The following is a 26363-nucleotide window of genomic DNA, read 5'->3' as shown; positions in this document are numbered from 1 at the left end:
AAGTGTGCTGTGAAAAGCTCTATTGTGCCTGCGGTGTTCACCTCACCTGCGTCTGGGGAAATATAAGCTGCAAACCCAGTTGTGAACAGACCCACTGCACAGTCGCTCGCTCTCACAGTGTTGTACCGAGCCATTATCTGAGCGCGTTTCACTGGATGAGATTTTGCAGCCAAGGGTTTTATAGAACGCTTGCTGCAAATGCTACATCTATATTTGTTTTATGTTTTGCACTTGCCACCACCGGGGCCTAAATGCTTGTGACTGTAGAATTAATTAAACGCTGCTTAACGCACCAGAACTTGATTAGAAGGGTGACTGCAAAGGAACGGCAGATGCGTCGGACAATATTTTCTGAAATGATCTCACCTCATTTGGCTTGTTTGCGTTTGCTATTAAAGGGTCGTTTCACCCAAATGTTGCACCTTCCTTCGATGTAACGTGGCTTTTATGGAATTAACCTGCTTTTCAATGGTTTCTATTTCTATCTTTTCTAAACCATCCAATTCTCAAAAAGTAGTATAACCAAGCTAAATAGCTCGTAGTTTAAAGGAATAAAGACATTTGGAGCGCGATGAAGGCCAAACTAGAGCAACTGAGCCGTATAGGAGTAAGAGCAGGAGAACATTTCTGACAGGAAAGAATCTTTTTGGCTCTTAAGCAATGTAAACCAATAAATGGACATTTCTACAAACAAGGATTGCTGTCAGTGAAAGGCTTCAAATATTAAATCCAGGGCCGTGTTCTGCATTCATTACGAGTCATTATTTGCGTTTTGCTCCTGCTTTGTCGTGCTGCTTGTGTTGCGTTGCCCCGCTGTGCCTTCGCCGTGCTCATTCTGTGACCTCGCTTGTGGCTGTGGCGCCGCAAACTGCAAAACCTGTTGTGATTAGGCCCGCGATGCCGCGGTCAGCTCTCACACTGTGGCACTGCGTGTTCATTAGCTGCGTGCGCCCGGATGAATGAGATGCTCTCGGTTAGCTTTTTCATAGAAATCCTGGTGTAGAGTCTTGTTTTTGTTTTGCAAAAATGCTGTGTCAGAGAGTTCTAGGTTTAAATGCTCGTGATGTTGAAAAGCAAAGGCAAGGATTTCTTCTTTTATTTCACATGATTTGACATTATCTTTGAAATATTCAGAGCAAATTATTGTTTGCTTGATGCTTTGGTTATGTGTTGCTTTTTGCATGTTGGCCCTGGTGCCATCTTTGTCCTTCGTGGTGACTTTGTCTTTAGTCTGTAACCGAAGAATTCTGGTATTATAACTACCATAAATCAAACTGACATTACCGCATGCTGTTTTGTGTTTATTAATGTTGCTTCCACACACACACACACAAAAAAGTTTATTAGTAGTTATTGGACAGATGTGCTGCATAATTTGTTGCTATTCTTTTCATTTAGTACAGAACAGCATGTCCGTTGGTTTGATTCTGGAAGCGACGATGTAAATTTATTGTCATAATCAAATTCATAATCTCGCTTTATGATGTGTAAATCTGGCATTCACAGCAGCCACCACCTCATCTAGCTGCTGCTTTGACCTCACCTCGCTTCAACTGCTTTCGCCTCGGCCCCGTCTCACCCTTGTTGTTTGCGGTTATGTAATGAAAAGAAAAAAAAGAAAACCTGGAAGATATAGAGCGAGGCTTGTCTCAGCCAGAGGAGGTGTCATTCTATTATACACCAACATAAAGCAGCTTTTGTGATTTTTTTTCTCTACATACTGCACGGTCCTACGCCACCTTGCTGCGTGCTAAAAATTGACGAGAAGAATTGGACTCCGGCACGAGGCAGAGTGCCACCTGATATTTTGATTTAACAGCGCTCGCGGTGCCAGGATGTCCAGGCTCGGCCAAACAAAGACAGAGTGGAAACATTCGCCGATTCCAAAGGGATTATTATTTCGTGAAGAGGTGCAAAAAGCAGAAAATTTTCCGATAACACTTGTAGTGGGGATTGCAGGCGCACATGTGTACTGAGGAGTGTGAAAATGCCAAAGCGTGCATAAGGCACGTCCGCAGCCCAGGCCATATGGTCGGTCTGAACCGAGTGTCGGTCCACATGTCCACTTATGAGGCTCCCAACACTTGACGCTGCTGCACTCAAAATTTAAGACGTTGCGGGCGAATGTAAAAGATGCTAAATTAGATTTGGACTGAAGAGTTCTGCTTTTTCACAAACTCCCACAATTTCACAGACTTTCTGCTGAGCTGCTACATGCTGTAATTTGTCCCACTGCTTAAAAAGCCAAGTATTGGAATTATTGGGAAAACTAAAGCCGACCAGAATTATTTTGTCTTTTTGTCGTGATTTTTTTAGTTTTTTTCTCCACGGTGAAACTGTGGTCGAAGTAGGTGTAAGTTAGAGTAGGATGTTTTATGAGCAGATGTCAGTCACCTGGCAGTTCATTAGTCAACACTTCTTTCAACAATCTTTCAGCCTGCTTAAATTTGCATCGACAACTTGAGCTCTCCTTTCAATGAGTCCCCCTTGCCGCTTGGCTTGCAAATGCTCACCGCTCACCTTCCCGCAAGCCCTCGCGATGAAGGCACACGCGTCCTTGTCCAAATGAACAGGGGTTGTAACTTTGCATACGAATCCCGCTGCCGGTGGACGTTTCGCCCGTCAGGTTTCCTCGGATCTAAAACCTCGTAAACCCCCGCCGTACCCGCCGCAGGTGCGGGTTGCTGCCATTAAAATGCATGGCGTGAGGGCAGGCGGTGTTCCAACCCACAGAAGTTTCTTGTAAATTCTAGTCAAAACACAAACATTTCCAGAGACACCAAATATGTCATGCTGAATCACAGGGAAACGGGAAGAAATGTGTGGGTTGAAATATGTCAAACGTAAGCGTCATGTAGGGATTCTGAGTGTACTGTAAATATGATGGCAAACGGTATGAAAAACACTTTTTTTCCCAAATGTCAGAGCTACTTGATGGAAGACTTAAAGGAGAGTCGGGGTACAGCACTATATCATACATTACCATTTGTTTTGCAAAGCGCAGAAACAACAATTCTACACTTGTTTTTTTTCTTCTTCTTTTTTTTGTTGGTATGAATCCGATTTAAATAACTTAAAATTACCATAAATACCATTAAAAACTGAAGCTAATGTAGGCTGAACTCCACATTGTGGATTGTAAATACTGCATGTAAGCTAAGAAGAAACCCATCCTGCATCATAATGAACTAGAACCATAAACGTATAGGATCTAAAACCTGAACATCTGCACAGGTAGCAGCACAAATGAGGAAGTCTAACCTCTGCTTTTTGTTTTGCGTCATCCAATCACAACCAGGACTTTTTCTTCTTTTTTTTTATTCCAGTCAAACTGAAATTGTCCCCCCCATGTGTTAAAACACAACAGATAACTGTGTGCTCATGAAACCATCTTTTCACAGCTCAAACACATGTGAAAACAGTTTGTGCGACTAAAGTTGTTGCAGATATTAGTTTGGATAATGTGACAGGGTGGTGAAAATAAAACAGAACTGTTAAGGTTTTTTTTTTTTTTTTGCAGGATGTAGGTCACGTTACAAACATACTTTTTACGATATTAATTTGATTCTGTTTCACCCGTATATCAGCTGGCTTCACTGAGGCAATGTTAGCTTTATAAAATAGGCCTGTGCAGTTTATAATTGCCACATCTGTAGCAGAGCTCAATGCTGAGCAAATGAGGGAAAGCCGAGCAGTGCATTGTGTCCATTGTCATCAAATTCATTAACATACAAAATGAGGATTTACAAATGGGCTGCTCCTACAATACCATTTCAGAAGCACACACATCCCAACATATTTGGTGTATTGTTTTAAAATGAGCATTTGCCACACTCGTGTTTCCATTCTTTAAGGAAAGCCCTCAGGATAATGTCATTAATGTGAAAACTGCAGCTAAGATAAGCTTAAATAAGATTTGTAGGATGTATCAATTCCAACACATTTTCTATGATAATATGACCTTTGGTTTTTTTGTAAAAAAGAAAAACTTAATTGCATAATCCCATATAGAAGCGACCTGACGAGTTAATCGGAGTGTGTTATTTGGCATCTGAAATGTCTCCTCTTGACAAACTGACCTTTGTTTAACTCTTGGAAGATGGTAGGAATGTTGTCCAAATCGATTTGTTTCAGAGCGATTTTCAAACGAACGTGTGAAAAGCTCGGCGTGTAAGGAGATTTTAGCTTAAAAAAAAAAAAGAAAAGAAAGAAACTGTTGTGTGTGTGTGTGATGCGGAGATGGTTTCTTCACAGGAGATTTAAAAAGCCAACTTACACAAAATGACTCTGTTTTTATGAACCCAGTTTGAGTGTTATTTTTAACTTAAGTTCCACAGAAGCACACGCTGGCTGTGAAATTCAGGTTAAAGTGCGAATTTTGCCCTGGAATCGCACACCCGTTCCTGCGCATTTTGTTGCACGGCGGCTTCTCGAGCCAAGACTGACAGATGCTCTGTTGACGAGACAGCTGCCAGCACTCAATCCGGCAACTGGGTCAAGTCCTTGACGTCCGTGACAAGTTCCCGCCACGAGGGCTTTGCCACCGTCCCCCCCGGGCTCTGCGCCTTACCTGCGTGTCACCTGTACTCCCCGGAGGCCTTCCAGAGGACCTCTGGGGCCTCCTAGACTCTCCTGTGGTTTGGGATTCGCCGCTCACACGCCTGTGGACAGGAGAGGGAGACTTTCTCTTATAATTAGGCTCTGTGGCATCCAGGGGCATACAACCTACGTCTGCCGTTTAGGGATGAAGATGACTGCTCCTTTCCCTCCCTCCCCCCAATCCCTCCTGCATTATTAAGTGTGACAGGACTCATTGCGGAGTGTCTCTCCCATTCTCTTTGTACTGCTTCCCCTTACCCGCTATATCCCCCCCCCCCCCCCACCACCACTTCTCGCCGCCCTCCCACCCCCCCCAGCCCTCCTCGACAGCCCACCGCCACATGTGTCCTCTGTGAAATGGAAATGCCGCCCCATTAAAAACCGTCAACCTGAAGCAGATCACTGCTGCACTTATGCTAATGTAGACACAGGAAAATATCACACAAGAAGAGGAAGAAGAGGGGGGGAGAAAAAAAAAAAAAAGTTAGGGAGGGAAGCAAATCGGATAAAAAAATTACTAGTTTCACTTGAGGGATGAAAGTATAGCAGCTCTAATTGGAAATGAATACGGTTGTAGTGTGTAGTTAAGGGAATAGTCACAATTTTTTGAAAAAAAAATAAAAAATTTTATGTGCGGGAGTTTAAAGGGAGAGCCGAGGATGCACCAGAGAGGACGAGAGGGAAAGAGACAGGAAACAGAGACAACAGTAAACTTGGATGGGAGATAATTAGGCCCACAGTTTGCCCTTGCATTGAACAGCAGAGACATACATCAACATTTGCAGTTGGCCGCAATTTTTTTTTTGTGGTTAGGCTGGATTTACAGACGCTTATTTTATGATTTTCCTCTTCTAATGTTTAAAGTAGTTTCTGAATGAGTGTCCACTGCTCAAACCACAAAGTTCTAAAAAAAACATCTAACTGTAGCTGCTAGAGGGGGGAAGAAAAATAAGCCTTACAGTCACTTAACAATTAAAATTTAACAAGACTTCAGCGTACAAGTGATGCATAAAATTACTGCAGAAAATAAGGGTCCTCTTACTAATCTGTTTGGTTGCGTCTTGGCGGCCTGGGATCGGCCCCTCTGTCACCGCGGAGAGTGACAGTAATGATAAACCGTAATCAAATCTGCTCCCGCGAGGGTCTGCCTCATTCCTCGCTGCACATAATGGGGAGAGGGGAGGAAAATTAAGTGTCCCTTTGATCCATGCAGCTGAATACTGAGCATGTAGCAAATTAAAAAGAGATGCCTGCTGCACCTGTCCTGAGAATTGCGGCCGAACAATACAGATTTTTTTTTTTTTTAAACACTCGTTGACACGCTTCATTGTCAGTCTCGGGCCTTAATTTTGTCTAAGTGCAGCAGGCGTGCCTCTTATCGGTCTGCATTGCATTATCCGAAGGGTCAAAAAGTACAACTCCTCTTTGGACAAGGATGACACAGGCACATTTTTCACTTAGGAGTAGTTACATCTACAGTAATTGTGTTGAATTTTCTCTTACAGTTCACATATGCAAACAGCGTTAGCGAAATTTCCATAACATGCTGTTGCTTTGAGGGGAAAAAGCGATATGAGTGCTAAATTTCACTTCCAGCACTTTTATGAGCGCAAAACATCTGTGCTCACCCCGCCTCCCTTCTGAATACAGGACATCTTGATCAAATGTGTTCTTTATCATGAGGGGTTACCATGACGACGGCATGGCGCTAATGGGATTAAGTGATCGCAGTTTTGCCACGTGAATATCAACATGTCAGAGCGGGGTGTTGCGTCGGTCTCCCGTATCTAAAAGGGCCTCTTTTGTGCGAGTGAAAGTACGTCGCTTCTTTCTCTTCTCCGTACACATGTTGATGGAGATGATGATGATGATGAGCGCAATGATGACGCGCTGATGACAGTGGTAAAGATAATGATTACAATAACAGCTGTCTGTTCCCAGATGTATAATCCCGCATGCTATAATTAGATTCATGCTGCGGCTGGAGACGAAATTGATTTTTTTTTTTTACAACTGATTGTTGTGTTCATTATTTTTTTAAAGGTGCGTCAAGTTAAAGGCTAATTACGGTTTTGTAAGTGAATTCACGAGGTGTCAGTGTTGTAATTCAGTCCATTCAAGGTACGCCAGTGTATGCGGCCTCTTATTACTAAGTGGTCGCCGAGTGAAGAAGCAACACGACGGGAATTTTTTATTTGGCGTCACCAGCTAATCAAGCAAACCAACCGATGGAAACAAGCCAAAACCAGTACATGATAATGATAACAATATGATCATTATTTTTCTTGTGAGTATTGCAGACCAATGGAATCAGATTAGTTCTGGTTAACAATTAGGTCACACTTCTACTATCCGGCACATTATCTTCATTCACCAGCCATTTTGCTGCTATCTTGCCTCCACAAGAAAGATGTCAGCGTCTAAAACTAATATGTACATACATTAAAGGATGGATGTGTCCAGGTCAGCTATAGATTGACCTTGATATTAGTGATCCATCAGCTGAAGGTGAGGGAGGAAATTATGTTTTGAAAAATGGAAATTCCCTTTTTCTCCCACATAGGGAGATAAGATGTTTGTCTGGAGAGAGTATTCTGAAAAATGGTTGATAATGTTGTATTTTCGTATTTATGGAAGGTAATTGATAGTTTTCTTGGAGATGTTTGCAGGAATAAATATTGTGCAAGGTTATAGGACTGTCATACGTTCACCATTTACTGCGATCTGTATGGAATTGAAAGATGGATTGTGTACAAGGAAAGTAGAAACAGACACACTGTGGGGGGGAAAAGGGTAAAACAAGGGTAAGATTTTAGCAGCTGGTGCACCAACAAATACTCTATAATAGAGTGAAGTGTTTTCCATAATTAAAACACAATTTCTAGCCTTAATTTTACATGAGATGAGATGCAAATTTTGGCTTTTAAATATTTAATGAAGGATATTTACATACATAAAAACAACGGAATTACCCATAATAACAATATATAATGATAGATAGATGATGATAAAAACATATTTTGACAGATTAGCAATGCTTATATGTATAATAAACCAATAAAATCACATTCAATTAACATTTTTGTTGCGGAAAAGATATTTCTCAAGTGTTTGTTAAATTGCAGAACCCAATTTTACAAATAAATGAAACATTTTTACTCTAAAAATATCATTTTTATTCATTAAATAAAAGAAAATAGTTGCGAATTATGATAAATGTGTATACATATATGCAAAAATGTATATGTAACAATTTTCTTTAAAAATAAAAGTTACATTTTTGTTTTTCACTGTTTTTTTGTTATTTTATTTTAAACATGTAAATTCAGTATATTTGTAATTTTTCTGATATTTTCATGTACTAAAAATGTTAAAAATATGGGGACAAAGTCAGTATAAAAAACCAAAAAAATTACATAAAATTACTTTAAAAAAAATTATTATTTTCATTGTACTTTGTTAATAGCAAAACAGTTAAAAAGCATTTTGTGAATTAAAAAAATCCTGTATTGTAGAGGGGCTGCATGGCATGTTTTCATTTCGATTGACATTCAACGTTATTTCGTGGGTACTTAGAAAACAAGGTGTAAAGAACATAAGATGTTCTGATGACTGTTGAATCAACTGCTCAGCAGCAAAGGTGAAAAGTGTCTCATCGTGAATAATGAAGTTTCCGTAACAAGAAGCGTATGATCTGTGCTCGCGTTCCGCTAACTTCGAAAGCCCTCCGGTTCAGAAACGTCTTAACTAGGCGTTTGAGTGATAGCACGGTTAAGTATCATGGCCCTGCGTTGTCAGGCGGTCAAACCCTTCAGGGGGAACAAATTACTCTGAGAAATGTGGGGGGTGATGCCCGGCCATATTACACATTACACGGGTGAAAACAAATGTAACACTGCACATGAGAGTCATTGAGGCAGAGTTTTAATTATTGTCAGTGTCAGACTTGAGCATAGCCACTCAGGGAGGCAAAAATAGAATGGGGAATTAGCCTCTTTTCACTATCCCTGACAGCTAATTACATATAAAATGGCTAACACCACAAAACAAAGGCAGCCAGACAATTCCACTTGGCTGCAGCTTGAGCTGAGCCGTAAAAGGCTGTAACATGGACGCTTAAACTTTGATTCCGAGGAACACTTTTAACTCCTGGATCTTGGGAGGACTCTGAATGCAGGAGGCACCATCAGAATGTTTGCATATTTTCTTTCCCGCGATCAATATAAACCTGTTCAGTCTGCCAGCAAATGGGGTGTACACTCAGTTTAGATTTGGCCTCGCTTCTTGATGCAGCCTTGAGACGATATCAAAGCGCGTGCTTCTGAAAAGTCAAATGCAATGAATGTTGAATATGAGTTCGGCTCCGAGGACGGTTTTATTGGCCCCTCTCCAAATGAACATTGACTTCTTCATCTATTTGATACATTTCTAACTCCACCCCGGGAACGATGAAGAGGTAGCGCGACTCCGGGGCATCGTGAATGGATGATTCTGTCTTGCGCATCTTATTTTAGTATTTTCATTTAATCATATTCAATATGGTCCAATCAATCTAATCGGTGGTCAATTACTTTCCCTCCCCCCACTCTGCTCCTGTTCCCGGATCTTGGCAGGCTGATGGCTAAATGGGAGTTGGTTTGAAAGGGAATGAAGGGCTGTGTGGTTTTGAGGGCTGCTGCTGCTGCTGCTTTGTGTCCTTTCCCAGCCTGGCAGAGGCTTCCTGTTCTCTGTCCTGCAAGTCAAAAGCCACCTCAACCAGCCAGAGATGGAAAGAGAAAGGGCAAAGACAGCGACAGTGAATACTCGTGGCCTAGTTTGGTCTCTGGGACACCGAGGCTCCAACGTTTCCTGGACACATTTTGCTCCCTATTCATGTGTGTTTGCCTTTTTTTTTTTTTCCTTTGACCACGTGTAAAGATGGGTATCTGATCTGCCCCCCATCCTTGTTATGGGCTGAGTTTGCAATGTGATACTGCAGGTGTGTTGAGCTTGTGTGTTTGAGAGGAAGAGGCAGCTGTATTTATGTATGCATGTGTGCGATCCCGGACCAGCTGTATCGCTGCACTGTTCATTCGGGCACTCATTGCTTCATGCTGGCATAAACAAGCAGGAGCTGATCTGTGACATCCACACATGACAGCTCAACAAAAGGATACACAAAGCCTGTGTCGGTCCCGACGACAGCCAGTCGCACACCCTCTCAGTGTGCTGCCTGAATCGGATTTTTCTTTTTTTTCTTTCTTTCTTTCGTTCTCGTGAGCCAGCAAGACAGTCTGCGGCTCCGTGACTGCTTTAATTATTTCCAAAATGTGTTTGGTCTGACCTAAGTTGAATCCACATTTCAAATGAAGGTGAAATCATCGGCTCCCTTCGGATAACGTTTGAAGAGCCAGCTGGGCTCAAACAGCTTTTGTACTTGGAGGCTTTGTTCTCACCCAGCTGTTTACCTTGCTAAATTACTGAGGTTTGAACTTCAGCAACGGTGGCAGAGTGGAGGCCTGATGAGCAAAAATCACACCAAAAAAAAAAAGTTAGACTTCAGCACCGGTTGACCTGTTAAAGCACCTTTTGAAAGCTGTGCATGCTGTGAGAGCCTATTTTTTTGTTGTTGAAAAGAATGTGCTTGGATCTCAAACTGGTTCTCCTGTGCTACCAGTCCAAAGAATCTGTTACTAATAAACAGGATTATTCAGTTGAGGAAAGCCTGGACCTCTTTATGCTGGTGGGGAACCTTGACAATTCCTCCTTTTCTTGAAGTGATGCATTTCCCAGCATGGAGCAGTGATGATTGACAACAATTCCTCATCGCTAATCTAAGCTTCCTATGTAAGAGCGTGAAATAGGATAAAGACATAATCATAAAGTTTGTGTAAGTGCCTCTGTTCTGAGCCAATTTTCCTTTTTTTTTTTTTCCTTTGCGAGTCTTCTGGGCTCTGGGAAAAAAAAAATTGTAATGTAGTTAATGCACAGAGCGAATGTTTCTAACTGATGCAAAGCAGCAAAATTATAATGCTTGAAAGCATTGGCAGTGATTGAGGCACAGTAAAGTACTGCTAAATGTGTTCAGCTGATAGACGTTTAGGGGCCCATTAATTTGAGAAGAAGTAGTTGTGGAGGTGGGAAAACGAATTAGACTAAAAGCCCTTTAAAAGTGCGGCTCTAGGTGACGTTGAGGAAAAGCAGAATATTCTTTTCTTTTCATGTCTCCGGGGAGAACTCGCACCATACGGGCAACAACACCAGAGGAGGCAGTCCTCCTTGCAGCTCCACTTTTCCGTGAGGTTTGGAGATGAAATGGCATTTTGTCACATTAGCATCTGGATGAACAAGCAAAAATGGCGATAAGGCTCATTTCAAATATCAATCAGTGGCAATATATTCCTGGCTGCGCTACACTTGGTTTACTCATTTCAAATGTTTCCTCTGGAGCGTACAGTGTTGTTTCGCTGGTGAAAGATTTATCTAGGGAAACTCTTTAATAGTTGTCACAATATCCGAAGACATAAACAGTCTGCAGTTTGGACCTTTAACGTCCTGGAAATGCGTTTGATGAATAGTTCACCGCGTTACCAAGAGCTCGGCGCCATAACTGTCCACTTTATAAATAAAAGTAATCACACTGAGTTAGGAGAAATATAAACAGTGTGAGAGGAGATCTAATAAATCATGGCACAGTCTGGGGAGCAACTTATGCTGATGGTTACAGGTAATATTTAAAATACTCAGCTGTGTGTGAAATTCTGCAAAGAGGCAAAAAAAATCAAATGTTTTTTCTACTACAACAAGAACCGGCCTGCGAAAACGGCTATTTTAGAATCGTACCTGTTATATAAACCTGTAGGTCAATCGGGTTATCGCATCATCTCCATCCTGAGATCAGTCATCTGGTGCCGCAGATGTAGCGACTCTCTAATGGTGGTGTTCTACAAAGAGACAGTCATTCCACTGAGTTCATAGGGAAAGATTATCATCCCAGGGAGATGATTCTCTGTAGGTGAGCGGCAGTTGTGTGTGTAGCCAGGTATAACTGATGATTTTCAATATAAATGCTGCCCTCCCGCTGAGTTCACACGGCACTGCTCCAGTTTCAGCATTGCTGGATCAAGATTGCACCACAACAGCCGCGCATACCTCCTTCCTGTATAAATCTGTGGGTGTAAGCTTAATGGGGTAGCAGAGGCAGCAGACCTTAAATAGAGGTAACTAATTCCTCTCGTTGCACTTGGCCTACAATTCTGCTGAGACATTTATAACGGGGCGCACCTGCCAATACCTGAAGAAGCAAATGTATGGCTGGTATTTCGGTCACCATTTAGCAGACATTAAAACCCCGAGTCATGATTGGTTTATGGTGTCATTTACTAGACCGTGCACCCTCTGGTGTACAGACGGCTGGAAATACATTGCAGTAGTATTTGCAGGATGCAAAACTTCCCACTGGTGCCTACAAGTACAAGTGTAATGATATTCAGTGTATTGTTTTATTGTCAACAAATCCATAAAACATAACCAACAGTGGGTTGATGCTGCTGCCAGGTATTGCCTGTGTAAGCAAATATTGTAAAAGTTTATCCCTCTATGGTGCAGACCTCCATTTTTTTTTAAGTTTTTTTTTTTTTGGCCTTTTTGCCTTTATTATATAGGACAGTGAAGAGAGAGACAGGAAAGTAGGGGAGAAGAATGGGGGAATGGGTTGCAGCAAAGGGCTGTGAGCAGGATTTGAACCCATGGCCGCTGCATCGGAGACTATAGCCCCTGTATATGGGTCGCCAGCTCAACCAGGTGAGCTATAGTGGCGGCATAGACCTCCATTTTTGTCCATAAACATATGGTGGGGAACACTTTTCTTCATGATAACTGATAAAACACTCACAGTACACAGTGGTGACAGACTCTTCATCACTAACAATATAATTTTACTTAAATGAATTGCATGCAAACATGAATGAACATAGCTTAACTTCATGAACAAACCATATATGTGTTGTATACGTTGATAATGGAGCCCTTTTGCCCTCTGTTGCTCTCACTGTTGCCTCATGTGCAGGGCTTCCAAAGCATACCAGTCTGGTAGAGACTGCAGCTGACACGTACTAGTGGTTCCCCTTACAAGATGATCGGAAACTACCCATGACCCTTTGTCTACCACCACTTTCACTTAAATGACACACTCCCAGCTGCCTGCTCTGAGGGCAGATGGACTTGATGTGTACAAAGTGTGTCAGAAATGTTTCAGGACTGGTGTCACAAAAGATATATTTCAAATCCAAACTACAAATTTTCCTCTTCAAAGTAATCCCCCTGGAGTCTAGCACACTTTCCCAGCCTTCTCTGCCACACTGTCATGCACTCCTGGAAGGATTCTGCCGGGATTCTCTGCAGCTCCGTCGTCACAGCCATCTTGATGTCGTCCACATCTTCAAAACAGATCCCCTTGATGACCCTCTTGAGCTTGGGGAAGAGGGAAATAAAACACGGAGCCAGGTGGGGTGAGTAGGGAGGTTGCCCCAGCACGGTGATGTTCTTCTCAGCCAGGAACTGTCGGATTCTCAGGGCATTATGAGCAGACGCGTTGTCATGGTGAAGCAGCCACGACTTGTCCTGCACCAACTCTCGCATCTTCTCGCGCACTGAACAAAGCCAGTGGATCTCTTTATAGACGTGCTGGTTGATTGTATAAAGGGGAAAACTCGTAGTTTGTAGTTTGGGTTTTAAATATATCTTTTGTGACACCAGTCCTGGAACTTTTCTGACACACCTCATATGTGTCCAAGATTATTCCTTTATCCTCTTATTTTTATTTATGTGTGTAAATTCAAGCATCAGGTTTTTCATTTTAGTGTTAACATTTAAATTATCACCTGTGTTCCTTGAAGTCGTTGCATTCGAAATAAACAGTTGTTTCTGCAAAACAAAAAAATGACCTACACACCTTTTATGTGCTTTTTGTGTGTTTTTCCTTTTTTTCTTTGTCTTGCTCATTTTTAATGTGTTGCTCTTTGCCTACCTAATTGCCCCTCAGGGATAAATAGTTTTTTTTTTTTCTGATTCTGATTGACTCAAAAATCATCAATAATTGGCAATATGGGCTAAAATGAGATATTTTTTTCTGACATGTTTTTAGCTTTATTGCTACACTTGTCGCATTCTGTTACCATAAATACCTGCTAGCTCACTAAATCCACATCCAAATAGGTCCTCAATGAATTAAAAGCTATTTAGCACTTTTCTTAAAAAGTGAAATTATACATTCGTACGTTATGCTGCTTGCGTGATTGTAAAAGGGTAAGCAGTATGCATAATTGCCCTACCCTGCACAATAATCCTCACGTTTTATGACTCACTAAAAATCTGCGCAGGCATATAATTAGCCTCTAAATATTTCTAAATGTCACAGTAAGCCCATAAGATTTGTACCCCAAAAAAAAAAAAAAGGCAAATTGGATAAACTAATTAGGAAAAGTTTACTTCAGAGACTTCCATTCAAGTTCATATTAATTATGCCAATCCAACAATACCCATATGGAAGAAATCTAGTTCTGTTCTTTTGGCCCCTTCTTATATTGCGAAGAGCCTTTAGTGAGTTTTTAATGCCACAAAGCCCTTTGTTAAGTAATCAGGTAATTATGAGTACACGGAAATGTGTGTATTTACATAAAGATGGGTGACAAATTAAAGAAAAAAAATGAACTCTTTACCCCCATAGTGAGGGGATCCGATGGCTCTGGAACATATGAACATATCTATATGTGACAGTAATATAACTACTTGACATGGGTTGCTTTCTGCATCCCATGATACCTTCCCATCAGGTGCCTCTCATACATCATCCCTGGCATTTATAATCATAGAATGCTGTTTTACTGCATATTCTGGTGATGTCACTCTTATTTCGGATCAAAACAAGCGCAGTTGTTCAGTTTTATTTACTATAGGATTTAAAGCAGTACATGATTGATTATTCAGAGAGGCTGCTTTGAAACATTAGATTGTGACGAGGGCCTGTCACAGAGGACGGCTACGTCTGCTGTCAGGGAGGAAGTAATTGATGATTACATTTTTCGTGCAATGATGTAGCATAAAGACGTTCTAATTTTTCTTCTGGGTCTATTTTCTGCATTGCAAGTTTTCTATTCTGAAAGACTATTTATTCCCTTCAGCTGCTAATGAAAATGCACCTAATTTGCATTTTATTTTTCTGACATTTCAAAAAGTCCAATTCCGATTCTCTTGACAGTTGGATGGAAACAGTAATAGAGTCACCAACTGGGGGCAGCGTGGAACGTACTGGCAGTTCAAAAGAACAATTAAACCTGTACAGATGGAGAAGAGGAACGCGCATGAAAATGAGAAAGAAGGTACATTTTATGATAAGTTGTTAAGCTTATAGTCAGCCTAAGACAGATGAAGGCGTCTCGTGGCTGTGAGGAAGATGGAAAAATGGAACATCAAAGCCCTGTAGGACTTTACCATATGTCACTACTAAAGACTCAATATTTGTGCAAGCAAAATGTGTTGTGAACTCAGAGGCACACTCAGAGTGTCCTGAGGAAATGAAGTTCCATGACAACTCGGAGTAGTCAATTAATCGTAGGGCCTTAGTTCAGGCAGAATGATGAGGTGGGGTTAAGTCCGCTGGGCCACTAATTAAAAAGAAGCAAAGCTCATCTCTGTCTCTGCAACACAATGATATTTTAGATGGATGCTTGCGCCTCCTAATGCGCGTGCACACACACACAGACACGTGCGTAAACAAAGACACGCACACACACACATAGAAAATTGAATTCTCATTAGATTACTCCATGGAAAGGCTTCGCTGCTGTGCAAAAGCCTCCCGATGCAGGAGAATTACCCTCAGTTCTGGATCTGGACTGCTCTGTGTGGGATGTTAACGGCACAACTCGGTCGAGCAAAATCTGCGTGATTATCCCAATCAAAGAGGTGATGGAGAGCCACGCTGATGTTGGCTAATCAAGTCCATTAATGCCCAACATTAATTCAATGGCAGTGTAAAACACAGTTACATGACATTGAGAAAGCAATTATCAGCAAGACAATAATTTGGTTAATAAAGATCCCATTAACAATCATTATGCGACTTTGCTGATTCTTTTATCTCAAGGCGAGCAGGAGGGAAAGAAGACAGATGCCCTAACTGCTGACAAAGACCTTATTTCATTCCTTTTGTCTGAGGGGGAAAGACTGTATTAGAGATAGCCACGGCGTTTCAGCCCTTTTATATTGTTGTGTTCATTTTCTTGCAGGGTAATAAGGCTTAGAGAAGGACACTGGAAGAATGGCTCACCTCTTCCTCTTCACCTCAATTTACCTTGTCCTACGCGAAGCCCTGCCTCAGAGCGCTGCTGCTTTGATTTGCATTTATGCAGCTAAATAATTAAAGTGTGGGGTGTAGTACATCAGTGGAGCGCCCAAATTGCATTTAGGCGGGTGGGCCAAAATGCAACCAGGCATCATAATATGCTTGGTTACACAGAAACCAAGCATAGTCCTGTCAGTCATGTACTGGAGTCAATGAGCATTTAAAGGTATCGTGTGGAGTTTCACTTTAATCCAGCTCTATTTTATTTGCTTTGTGGCCACAGACAGTGAAACATTGGTACAGTGTTTTGTTGGTATCTCATGCTATGCTAACGCTATGCATGCTGGTGAATACATTCCGCCTGTCCATTTTAAGCCACTGGTAATGTTGCAGGAAGTACAGCGGCGTACGAACAGAAGGCAAAGAAGGCTGTTGGCTGAGAAACATGGAATCGACATGAACAATACAGGTTACAAAATGGTCAAAAAAATTGACTGTACCGTTGCTTTATGTGAAAGAAAATGTGTTTATGTGGGGTTTTTTTTCTCTTTTTGGCGACTTTACGCGAGGTTTCCACAAGGTAACTTTTTAAACGCCTACAATGCGTTTGACTTTGAGGTTAAACGCATTTTTCCTTCTGCGTACGCTATGTGCTGTAGACGTATGCAGACAGCCTCTTTTCAGTTGCCATTATGTCCTTTGTCTCCTCTTGTCTGCTCAAGGTAACGCTAGAAAGGTTATTTTAGAAACTCGTGGTATGTTGCTGAGCTAAATGGCCAGGAAAACTCTGTTGTCTTTTTTTGTTTTGGTACAACATCGTACTAATCAACCTTGCATGCTGATGAAAACTTGTCTTTGCATACCCTCGGTTTACATTTATGTAAAGATTGGCATTGACTCAACACCGGAAATTTTGCAAAACAACATTTTTAATGTGTAAACTGGCCACAAACTGAGCTAATTGCCTACTACGGTATTTTCCAAATGCCTCACATGCAGAATACAGCATATGCTTGTTTACAGTGAAGCCTCTAGTCTCCACACCCCCAAACTACCCTAAAAGAATGGTGCAATAATGTGTTCTCATGCCAGATTTACTCAAGTTGAAACCATGTAATTCTATCTAAATGGGCTGTTTTCTATGATTGGAGCATTTTAAACATCCCTATCACAGTCAATCATGTTTATTCAGTTGTGTTGAGCCAAAATATCACGATTGTGATTAATATTAGATTAATTTTCCAGCCTGATTAAACGTTTTTTTTTTCTTTCTTCACTGGCTCAGTCACTATCTCTCCGTCTGCACCTGCACTCACCTTCATCTTTGGATTGTTTCACTCATCTGGCAAGGAGAGACTGCCTGAACCAGTGAAGAAGAAACAGTACTTTAAACCACAATGACTCGCGCAGTAGCTACCCGTGTCGGCTGGAGGGCTTCCAAAACAGCCTAATGATCGTTATGCCGTCACACAAACGCAGCCGTGATGTTTTAACGATTTCCGAGGCGGTCTGGAGCCCTGTTGCCATGGAAAAGGTGCGATAGGTTAGTCAGTTTGACTGGGTTCTTCGGAACTAATATACCTTTGCAACTTTCGTGAGAACTTTACCAACGGCTTTATAACAAAATCACATGCAGCTGTAAAAGGCAAACTATAGGCTTAGTGAGAAAGTTGAAAAAAGGATTGTCAACCAAGACACAATGAACAAAAATAGATTTTAAAGAGCATAAAAGGTCTGGAAAGAATCTCGTCATAGTGTTTTTTTTTCCCCCTATGGAGAAAAGTACATGTGTATACTAAAATTTTTTGGCCAAAAATAACTCCCAGCACCACGGTACAGAAACACACACCCACATGTGGACACACACCGGCGATAATCTAATTTCCCGTGTCTACAAGGATGAAGAAATAGAATCGGAGGTACAGAGGGCCGCTGGCTCTCGCAGACCTAAACACCCAGAAAGATAGAGGAAAAGGAGTGAAGCTGGAATGAGGGAAGCTGTTATTCCCACAGTTCCCGGAAAGACACTTCATCTGAGCATCATCTGTGGTTTTTCTCCTGGGGGCTATAACTGGTTGGCTAACAACAATAACAACACATCTCTCTGCAAGGAGGAAAGTCATTGCCTGGAAAATTCACAGCCTTATCAAACACCAGTCATCTTTGTCATGTAACTAAAAGGCTCGGTGCGTTGTGTGACGGAGGGGAAACAAGAAAGCGTTGTGTCCTTTTGTGTTGAGGTTTGACACGGAGGGAAACCAGCAGACTGTGGCTGGAGGTGAAAACATGCCGCCTAAAATAAATATTTTAACACGGAAACAAAGAGTCAAGCGATTCATCAATAGTTCGACAGAAAATTGTCAACAATTTTCATAATTACACTGTTGTTTAGTCCTTTCTTAAGCACAAGCACCAGCCTTTTGTTGTCTACAGCAACAATTTGGGCAGCCCTTCTTTGTTTAACGCCGCTCTAAATTGGATATATTTGGGTTTTGTGGCACCAAAGAATTCAGCCAAAGATTTCACATTGTAATTAACACTTTTTTTTACTGTTTCCCGACGTTTTATTGAAGATAACTGGCGAAACAGTTAAGGTATTACTCAGATAATTAGGAAAACATTCAGCTAATTAATCAAAATGGATGTAATAGTTAGTGGTAGTAGATTAATTGTTAGTCCATCTGATCTATTGAGCCGTCTTCATCAGGCGTCCACAATTAGTCTTAGCGTCGATGGTCTCCACGGCTGCCCTCCTCACTTTGATCCCTGCCGTCTCAGTCATGTGGCTTCCTGCCACCTTCGAGCTGCTGACCTGGGTTCACTTTAACATCCTGATGGTGCCCAGACGACAGGGGACCAACCTTTCCCGGCTCCAAACTGATACCGCTCTCGCATGGCAGCAATGTTGCCTCTCAGCAAGAAGGACCCACGATCAATACGTCGACGACATCTTGCCACGCTTATGTATGTTGATGTTCTCCAGTTTCTTCCAACAGTAAAATGGCGTTTAACATGGGTGGACTGGACTTTTTTTTAAAAACACCGATAGGACCCTTTATTGACCTGAGAAATTATTTCTGTTGGTGCCTCCATTTTTTAAGAGTCTATCACTAAAAATATCCGATGTGATGCACGGACACACAGAGAGATCAGCTAATCTCAGCTAATATATCCTTATTGTTCCTTTCATGTCTTCATCCATGTTCCTCCCCAGCATCTGTGTCGCGTTTGAAACTGGCTAAATTTCACACAGTCCGGGAGGTGGTCTGTGTGAAGCGATCGATTTTAAAATCGCCACTGAGCGAGAGAGAGTGCAATTGATGTCAAGGCTGCTCAGAAATGAGTTTTCTGGGCTTTCCGATTGAAATGACGTGGAGCCATTGTGACTGGAGGCAAAGTGGAGCCGGGCAAGGACCTATTATCGAGTGCTCCCCAAGCCAAACCAAAAGCCTTTCAGATTCAGAATCGGTGGCCTCTCCACTGTCCCGCTCGTCTCCCCCTCTTCCACATATCATACACTGATGGTACAATAGAGGCTAAAGCACATGGCTGGAAGCTGCTCACTTCCCAACGCGCCCTTTTTCGGACGAGAGTGGGTCGGGGCATCTGCTTTCCAGAGGTCTCCTCGCTGGACGCAGTCAATTAGAATGCTCCCCCTTTGCGTGGTCCGTGGGGAGCGGGAGGAGGCTCCCAGGCGCACCTGTCAATATTTACTGTTCTAACAAAATACATCATTCATTGCCATCTGCTCTCCAAGAGCACACGTAGGGGCGCTGCTGCTGCAAAATTAATAGCACTTCTAATGCTCCTTTCCTAATGGGCCTAATCAATTAATCAGCCCTTCGCAATCTGGAGGCATCATTAACCAGTGCATATATCCCTAATTCTGTCAAAAGATGTGAGTTTGCTTCACTGCTGTTACCAACTAAACATGACTGAGTGCATTTTTTTTCCCGCGTTTAAAGTCGGATTGCTTTATTAACTATGCAAACACGCCTCTGCTCCTCAAGCAACATTTAGAGGCAGGGCGTCTTTTCTGCTGTCATAGCCGTGTGTCATCATCGCCTTGCAAACGAAAGGTGTTGCATTTGGAAATGTAACATAGGCAGCCTGAAGCCGAGGCCCCCAGAAGCTGGGTGTGATTGTGCATTTTGATGTCGCGTCTCCAAAATGCACCGACCTCCAGCCGATGTGCAGTTTTCGTCCATGCACGCCTGTTTGTTCCAGCACCTCTGGTCCTTCCATTTCTCAGGCAAACACACCAAAGCTGGAGAAGACGGAGATGTAAAATGATGTTTGACAAACATTCTTCTCAGGAGGCATCTCATTCTGATTTCACGACCTCGGGTACCTGGAGCAACACGGGTCTATTTCAAAGCCAAACTGCACATTGGAATTTTCAGCACACCTTTTTTTTTTTTTAACTCTAGCATGTAGGGCAAACAGTCTGCGGATTAGTGTGTATTTCCGAGTGTGTGTGTGTGTGTGCATGCGTGCGTGCGGCGTGTTAGTGGCGTTGGTGGGTGGGCGGTGTATATGCGAATACAAAACTGTCATTTTATCCGTGCACTCTAAAGCCATCAACAGTATGATCACGCATCAAAGTGGTTGCTGTGTCTGACTGCATAATCACTGGAGCAAATCTCACTCCCATTCAGCCCCGAGTTATCAGAGAGGATATTGTTTTAACCCTTTGTTTTGTGGCTCACGCCGAGGATGTGGAGTCTTTGTGCCGCGCTGGTTGATACATCTGTACGGCGGCTTTGAATGCGGGCCGATAACCTTGAGCACGTTTGAATTGTGAGGTTGCAGCTTCCACACGCTGGGACACACACAAACACACACACACACAGATGGTGGCTAACACAGACATATTCAAGTATTGCTACTATCTTACAGACAGGTTTGTGCTCCTGCATCCCCCCCACACACACACACATCCAGTTACTCTTTCTCTCTACACACACAAACGCACACCAGAATCTCTCACATCCACCTTTGATACGCCTGAATTCCCACAGTAATTCTTTACCTCTCGCTTAAATACACTCTTGCAGACACACACACACACACACACAGCTGGATGTCTCACATCTCGCCTACAGCCTAATTCACATGCGAAACCATTGAAATATTCCCCATTCGTGCCTCTCTCTCTCTCTCTGTGAGAATCTCACACACACACACTTTCCACATGATCCATCCCAGGAATAGCATTCAACATCTGGCCGACAGGGTTTTGTCTCCCGCTACATCTCCCGGGTTGCCCTTTACTGGACCCCGGCGCGTCCTGATGGATCACCTGCAGACCGGGATGGATGGTGCCTCGTCCCCTCTCCTGCACCTTCCATGCCATTTCATCCTATCTACGCTGCTAATCTGTCATTCTCCGAGGCCATTTGTTACCCCCGCTCCGGGTCCGCCGCCGCGCTTTACATATGCACGCGTGTCGGCATATGCCCACACAAGCGCTTCCCCTGACCCCGCTTCCAGTCGGGCCGCCACCCCTACGCTCACCCAGGGGACGCACCCACCCCCACCCTGTAGCCATTTGTCTCATGCTTTGCCATTGTTTCCTCGTAAATCTCCTCATAATGGAGTGGCTCTCTTAATCACATTTTGCTGTGAAATTAAAAGGTGGACGAAAAGGTGAAAATTGAATGAAGAGGTGAAAATTGCTTTGTCTGCTACGGTGATAAAAAGGGAACACAAATAGGAAGTGTTTTTTTTTTCTCCATCTTCAAACAGTGTTAGCCATAAAGTAACACTTTATCTGGATAGTCGGATGATGCTGTATCAAGTGAGAAGAAAATTATGCTGCGCTAAGTGTCACTTGGCGGCATCCCTGCGGACTGTGACATATTGTATTTACTTTAATAACAGCGTTTAACCATCCCAATATAGTGTAGCCGGACAGCTCGGCAGCAATGTATATCGGCGATATTGGTGATAATGCTTTACTTCTATATCATAGAGTAGTGTGGAAAGGGAGAAACTCGCCCAACAAAACAACAAAAAGAGACTTCCAACAACATCAAAGCAATTCCCTGCAGTTTTCAGCCCTTCCTGTTGAGCTTTTCCACACTCTCCTCTGATGCTGTGAGTGTTAGTAGGCAGAAAGGCAGGATACCATGGCCAGAGGGGAACCTGTCCATCAGTCAAAAGCCTCAACTCTGAACCAAGGGACCTCCAGCATCACACCGAGCTCTGCAACACAAACACGTGTTTAGCCCCGCAGCTGTGCAGAGAGGAAACTAAATAGAAAATCAAGGAAACGGTAAACAAAGTTGAGCCGATCTGTGTCAAACAAAACCCCTTAGCCTGGGGAAAGACGGCGCAGACCTGTCTTGCTCTTTGGCCTTGAGTATAAACACATGAAACGGATTGCCTGCGTTGCTCTGTCCGCGTGTACCTCGGCTGTTTCCTTTCAGTAGCTTATTACTTAGGGCTGCCTGGATGTGATTTTAAGCGTGGGCCTCTTTATCCACTAGAACCTAGGAGAGATGTGAAGTTAAACCCCCCCCGGAGGTGCCTATGAAAAACCATGCAGTTGTGTTTACACAAAAGTTCCCCAGCTTTTCTCATTTTATGGTTCATGTCGGTCAGCAAGCCCTGTTTCATCCACTTCTGCTACGGTAGCTAGCCTCCAGGCAACGTCTTTACCACTTATTGGAAGCAGGGATGGAAGCAACAGTATAGATTGTCAGAGCACCGAAGTGGATTGCTCGCAGTGTTTCCACCATCTAAATCACTCCCGCATCGCTTCTGAGAGGACAGAGGAAGTGGGTGTTTCTTCTTGCTCCGGTTTTATCAAAGCAGAAGAGGACCAAGTGTTCCCGCCGCCTCTTGCAGTGCTCTCTGGCAGAGTGGTACAAATCAGCAGCACACACAGCATTAATCAACGGCCTGGGAGGTCAGCTAAGCATACCTGTCCCCCTCGCGCATCCTTCTGGTGAGTCCTTGAAATCTAGGCTGCGGCAATCAATCACGGGGTAATTCCCACATGAAGCTCGGATGATAAGCTCCTTTTTGCTTGTGCGGAGGAGAAATAAATGAGAAAAAGTTTGCCACCGAGTCTCAGACAGGTTTATTTTGAGCCCTGTCAGCCTCCGCTCCTGCATCGATACCCATACAGCGGGGACCTGAGGTCGAGGCGCGGAAGCTGTCGGAGCCGTGTTCCAAGTCCCACCGACGTTTTTTTTTCTCCCCCCCGTTGTTTGACAGTGTAATTAAGTGGCTTGACTGTATGTATGACAATGAGATGTAAATTATACAGTGACACATCTCACTTATCTTGTTTTATGTATAATGTATGCCTTTTTCCCTCACTTACGGGGGTATAATAAGACCTCGCAGTTGTGATCTAAAACCCTTCCGAAACTCTGCAAAGATGAGCACCCATCCTTAAACACTTGACATCATACTTTATCAGAAAAATGCTGCTTTTACTGCAACGTGACTGGATGATTCCAGCCATGGCTGTATGAGTCATTAATTAAATTCGCAGGGTATTACAGGCCTATTTGATAAGAACAGTAGGGAAGCTTAAGTACAGGTTTTCTTAAATATTCTGTCTGATTTTATCTTCTTTTTTTTTTGCTCGCCACCTGGCAGGATTCTTTCCTTTTGATTCCTGATCTTGTGGCCAGATATTATCACCAGCCTTATCTCAGAATTGCACAGTATTGAAGGACAGGACCCTGAGGTATGCTGGGGCCAAAGTCACGCTAAAAATATGTGGGAGGTGCTCAGAGAATGTTTGGCCTTTGATTATATTAGCAGTGTTATTCAACTGCTGATGTGTCTAAATCTGTGAAACTGTTTATTACATCACATTACACTTTTAGCTCGGCTGTTATTTATTGCATCTCATCTCTTGCCATCAAATTAAATTTTCTTTTTTTGCTAAAAGATATCGATTCATGTAGTGACTCGCATGCAGCACCACTTTTTCAATCATTAAAAAGTCTCTTATTTTCTTGTCGGATCAATTTTCCCAAGCTGCCGAACCTCAAGCTGAGTTTTGCGCGTGCATCTCCTACGTCTTGCATGACCTTTGTTGCGCCGGATTCAACATCGTATGACTTGAAACAAGACACGGAAAATCAGTATCGATTCACAATTCTTGTTCTCCAGAGATAAGGCCGCGTAGATGTTTTCACCCCCCTGCTCTTTTTTTTCCACAGTTGTTTTCGGTTGTTGGGGGATTTGTTTTGTGTGTGAGGAAAGGCTGCAAAAAAAAAATACTCAACAGTAAATACTGCGGTGGTTTCCATTTCCCATTGGAAACCCAGCAGGCTAACAGCCACAGCCGGAGCCTGGGTTCCTGTCTCATATCACAGCACGATGTCACACTTTTAAAGGCATCAAAACCCAGCTGCAGCTGTGACTGACAGGTGCAAGCTTTCCATCTCTGGGACCCGGATAGAGGAGGGGAAAAATAAAAAGCTTCTAAAACAAAAGCAGAGTTGAGTGATTTGACTCCTTGGAGGGTGTGTGTGTGTGTTTGTACATGGGGAGGTGGGATTCAGTATTGACAACATAACTGGATGAGGTTTGGGATTCTGCAACACAGATGCGCTTGGATTTCTCCCTCCTTCTTCCAGAGGTGATGTAGGCGGAAGAAATGGAGAATGCGGTGCTCTGCTGCTTTCAGTCATTAATCAGCGTGGTGACCCCTATCCTCCACCTCCCACCACTTCCTCAACTCTGTTCCCTCTCAACACCGGCCAGGCATCTAATGCAGATTCAACACATCATACAGCCTTGGGCTCTGACTGATGAGCACAAATCCTCTGCTTTAACCAAAAGCTGTTGATACAGACAAGAAGGAGGATAGAGAGAGCGAGGAAAAAAAAAAAAAAACAGTCTCTAGCTGTGATCGTCCATCTGTGAGCCCCGAGTGTCGGCCCGATGAGGCTGACGCCGCTGAGACGCCGGTGGTCTGAACGGTTTAGCTTAATGCATTTTTTTTTGCGAATTCAAGTTTGATGAAGACCGAACGTATGGAGCAAGAGAGCGCAGATTTGGTCGCCGCAGCGGTGTTGTCGGTGCAGGAAGAAGGCAAGGAACGAGGGAAGAAGGGGAAAAACACCACATGGCATCCCTACGAAAATAGCTCTCTCTCTCTCACATCATCCTTATTTCCCAGTTCCTTCCCTAGCAGCTGCTTTGATGGATCATTTTGTCTCCCTAATAGCAGCTCCAAATCCCTGGATGCTCTCCATTTATGTTCTGTGGGAGACTATAACAATTTAGCTGAATCCATCTAAAAGATTAGTGCAGGAGCAGAGGAAAAAGAGAAGACAAAAGTCTAAGCTGTACCCAAGAGGGAATCAACTTGTACTTTATTTAGACTTTCCCTCTGCCTTTAATTTTTTTTTTTTTTCGGTAAGTCAATGCTTTGTCAATATTAACTATAGCTGCTGCTTTGCCTCTTGATTTTTTGAAGGAGCCTGGTATAAATGATGCAGTCCTCCAAGCTTGCCGAGGCCTTTCAATCATGCATGAGTGGTGGATAAGTGATGGAAGCTGCTGTGGCCTGCCACTCTCTTTTCCTCCCCGTCTGGTTTCCATTTTAACTGGGGGGAAAAGGATGAGAGAGATTTTCTATCACACCCGACGCTTCATCACAAATATCAAAAGTGGGGAAAAGAAAGCAAGAGGATGTTTTCAACAGTAGTCTCTGCCAGCCAGTAGATATATTTACAATCTCAGAAACATACTCTTATCAGTCAGGGCAAATCACGCGCAATAACGTTGGTCCGTCAATCAGCGACACGCCCAATTCGTTTCTTGTCCGGGGTTAATAAAAAGGATCATGACGATTTTGATCACGCTTTCTGACAATTTAAAATTTATACCAGCCTCATTTCTACAACATCTGTGTGATGCGACTGCATATCGGATTTTTTTTTTTTGCTTCCAGTGTAATTGACAGGTTTGTTGTGCTCCATCTATTAGTATTGGGAGTAATTTATCCTGCCGCAATCTAAGCAGTGTCTAAAGTGGCAGCTCTGTTCTGTTCTGATGTGAAAGTCATGCACAAAATACCGTCAGTAGTAACTGCTGATATCGCTAAGTCTCTGAAGTTTCAGTTATTTTGAGGTACTTGGCAGGCAGGGTGTTCCTAGCGTCTTGGAGCGCTTGCCACATTTTTTTTTGTTTTTTCTCCTTCCTGTGGATATAGTCTGTTTCAGTTGCATCTCCTCATGTAATCCCAGGCTTCTCCTCTCGTCCCTGAAGATAGCTCTTAATGACTTTGGCTGCATGTTTCGGGACACATGCTGCAGCGTGAATTTGGGACCGAGCAGGCGACTGGACTTGCTTTCTTCTGGGACGTGTTTCATCTACTGTTCAAAAAGGCTTCTTCAGTTCTGACTGACTGATGGAGAGAAATTATTAAATAATGATGATTAATTATACTTGCGCTTGTTATTAT

The sequence above is a fragment of the Stegastes partitus genome, unplaced genomic scaffold (genome assembly GCF_000690725.1).
Source record: "Stegastes partitus isolate 25-593 unplaced genomic scaffold, Stegastes_partitus-1.0.2 Scaffold826, whole genome shotgun sequence".
Lineage (NCBI taxonomy): Eukaryota > Metazoa > Chordata > Actinopteri > Pomacentridae > Stegastes > Stegastes partitus.
The sequence above is the reverse complement of the archived record's forward strand: the minus strand, read 5'-3'. Positions refer to the sequence as shown.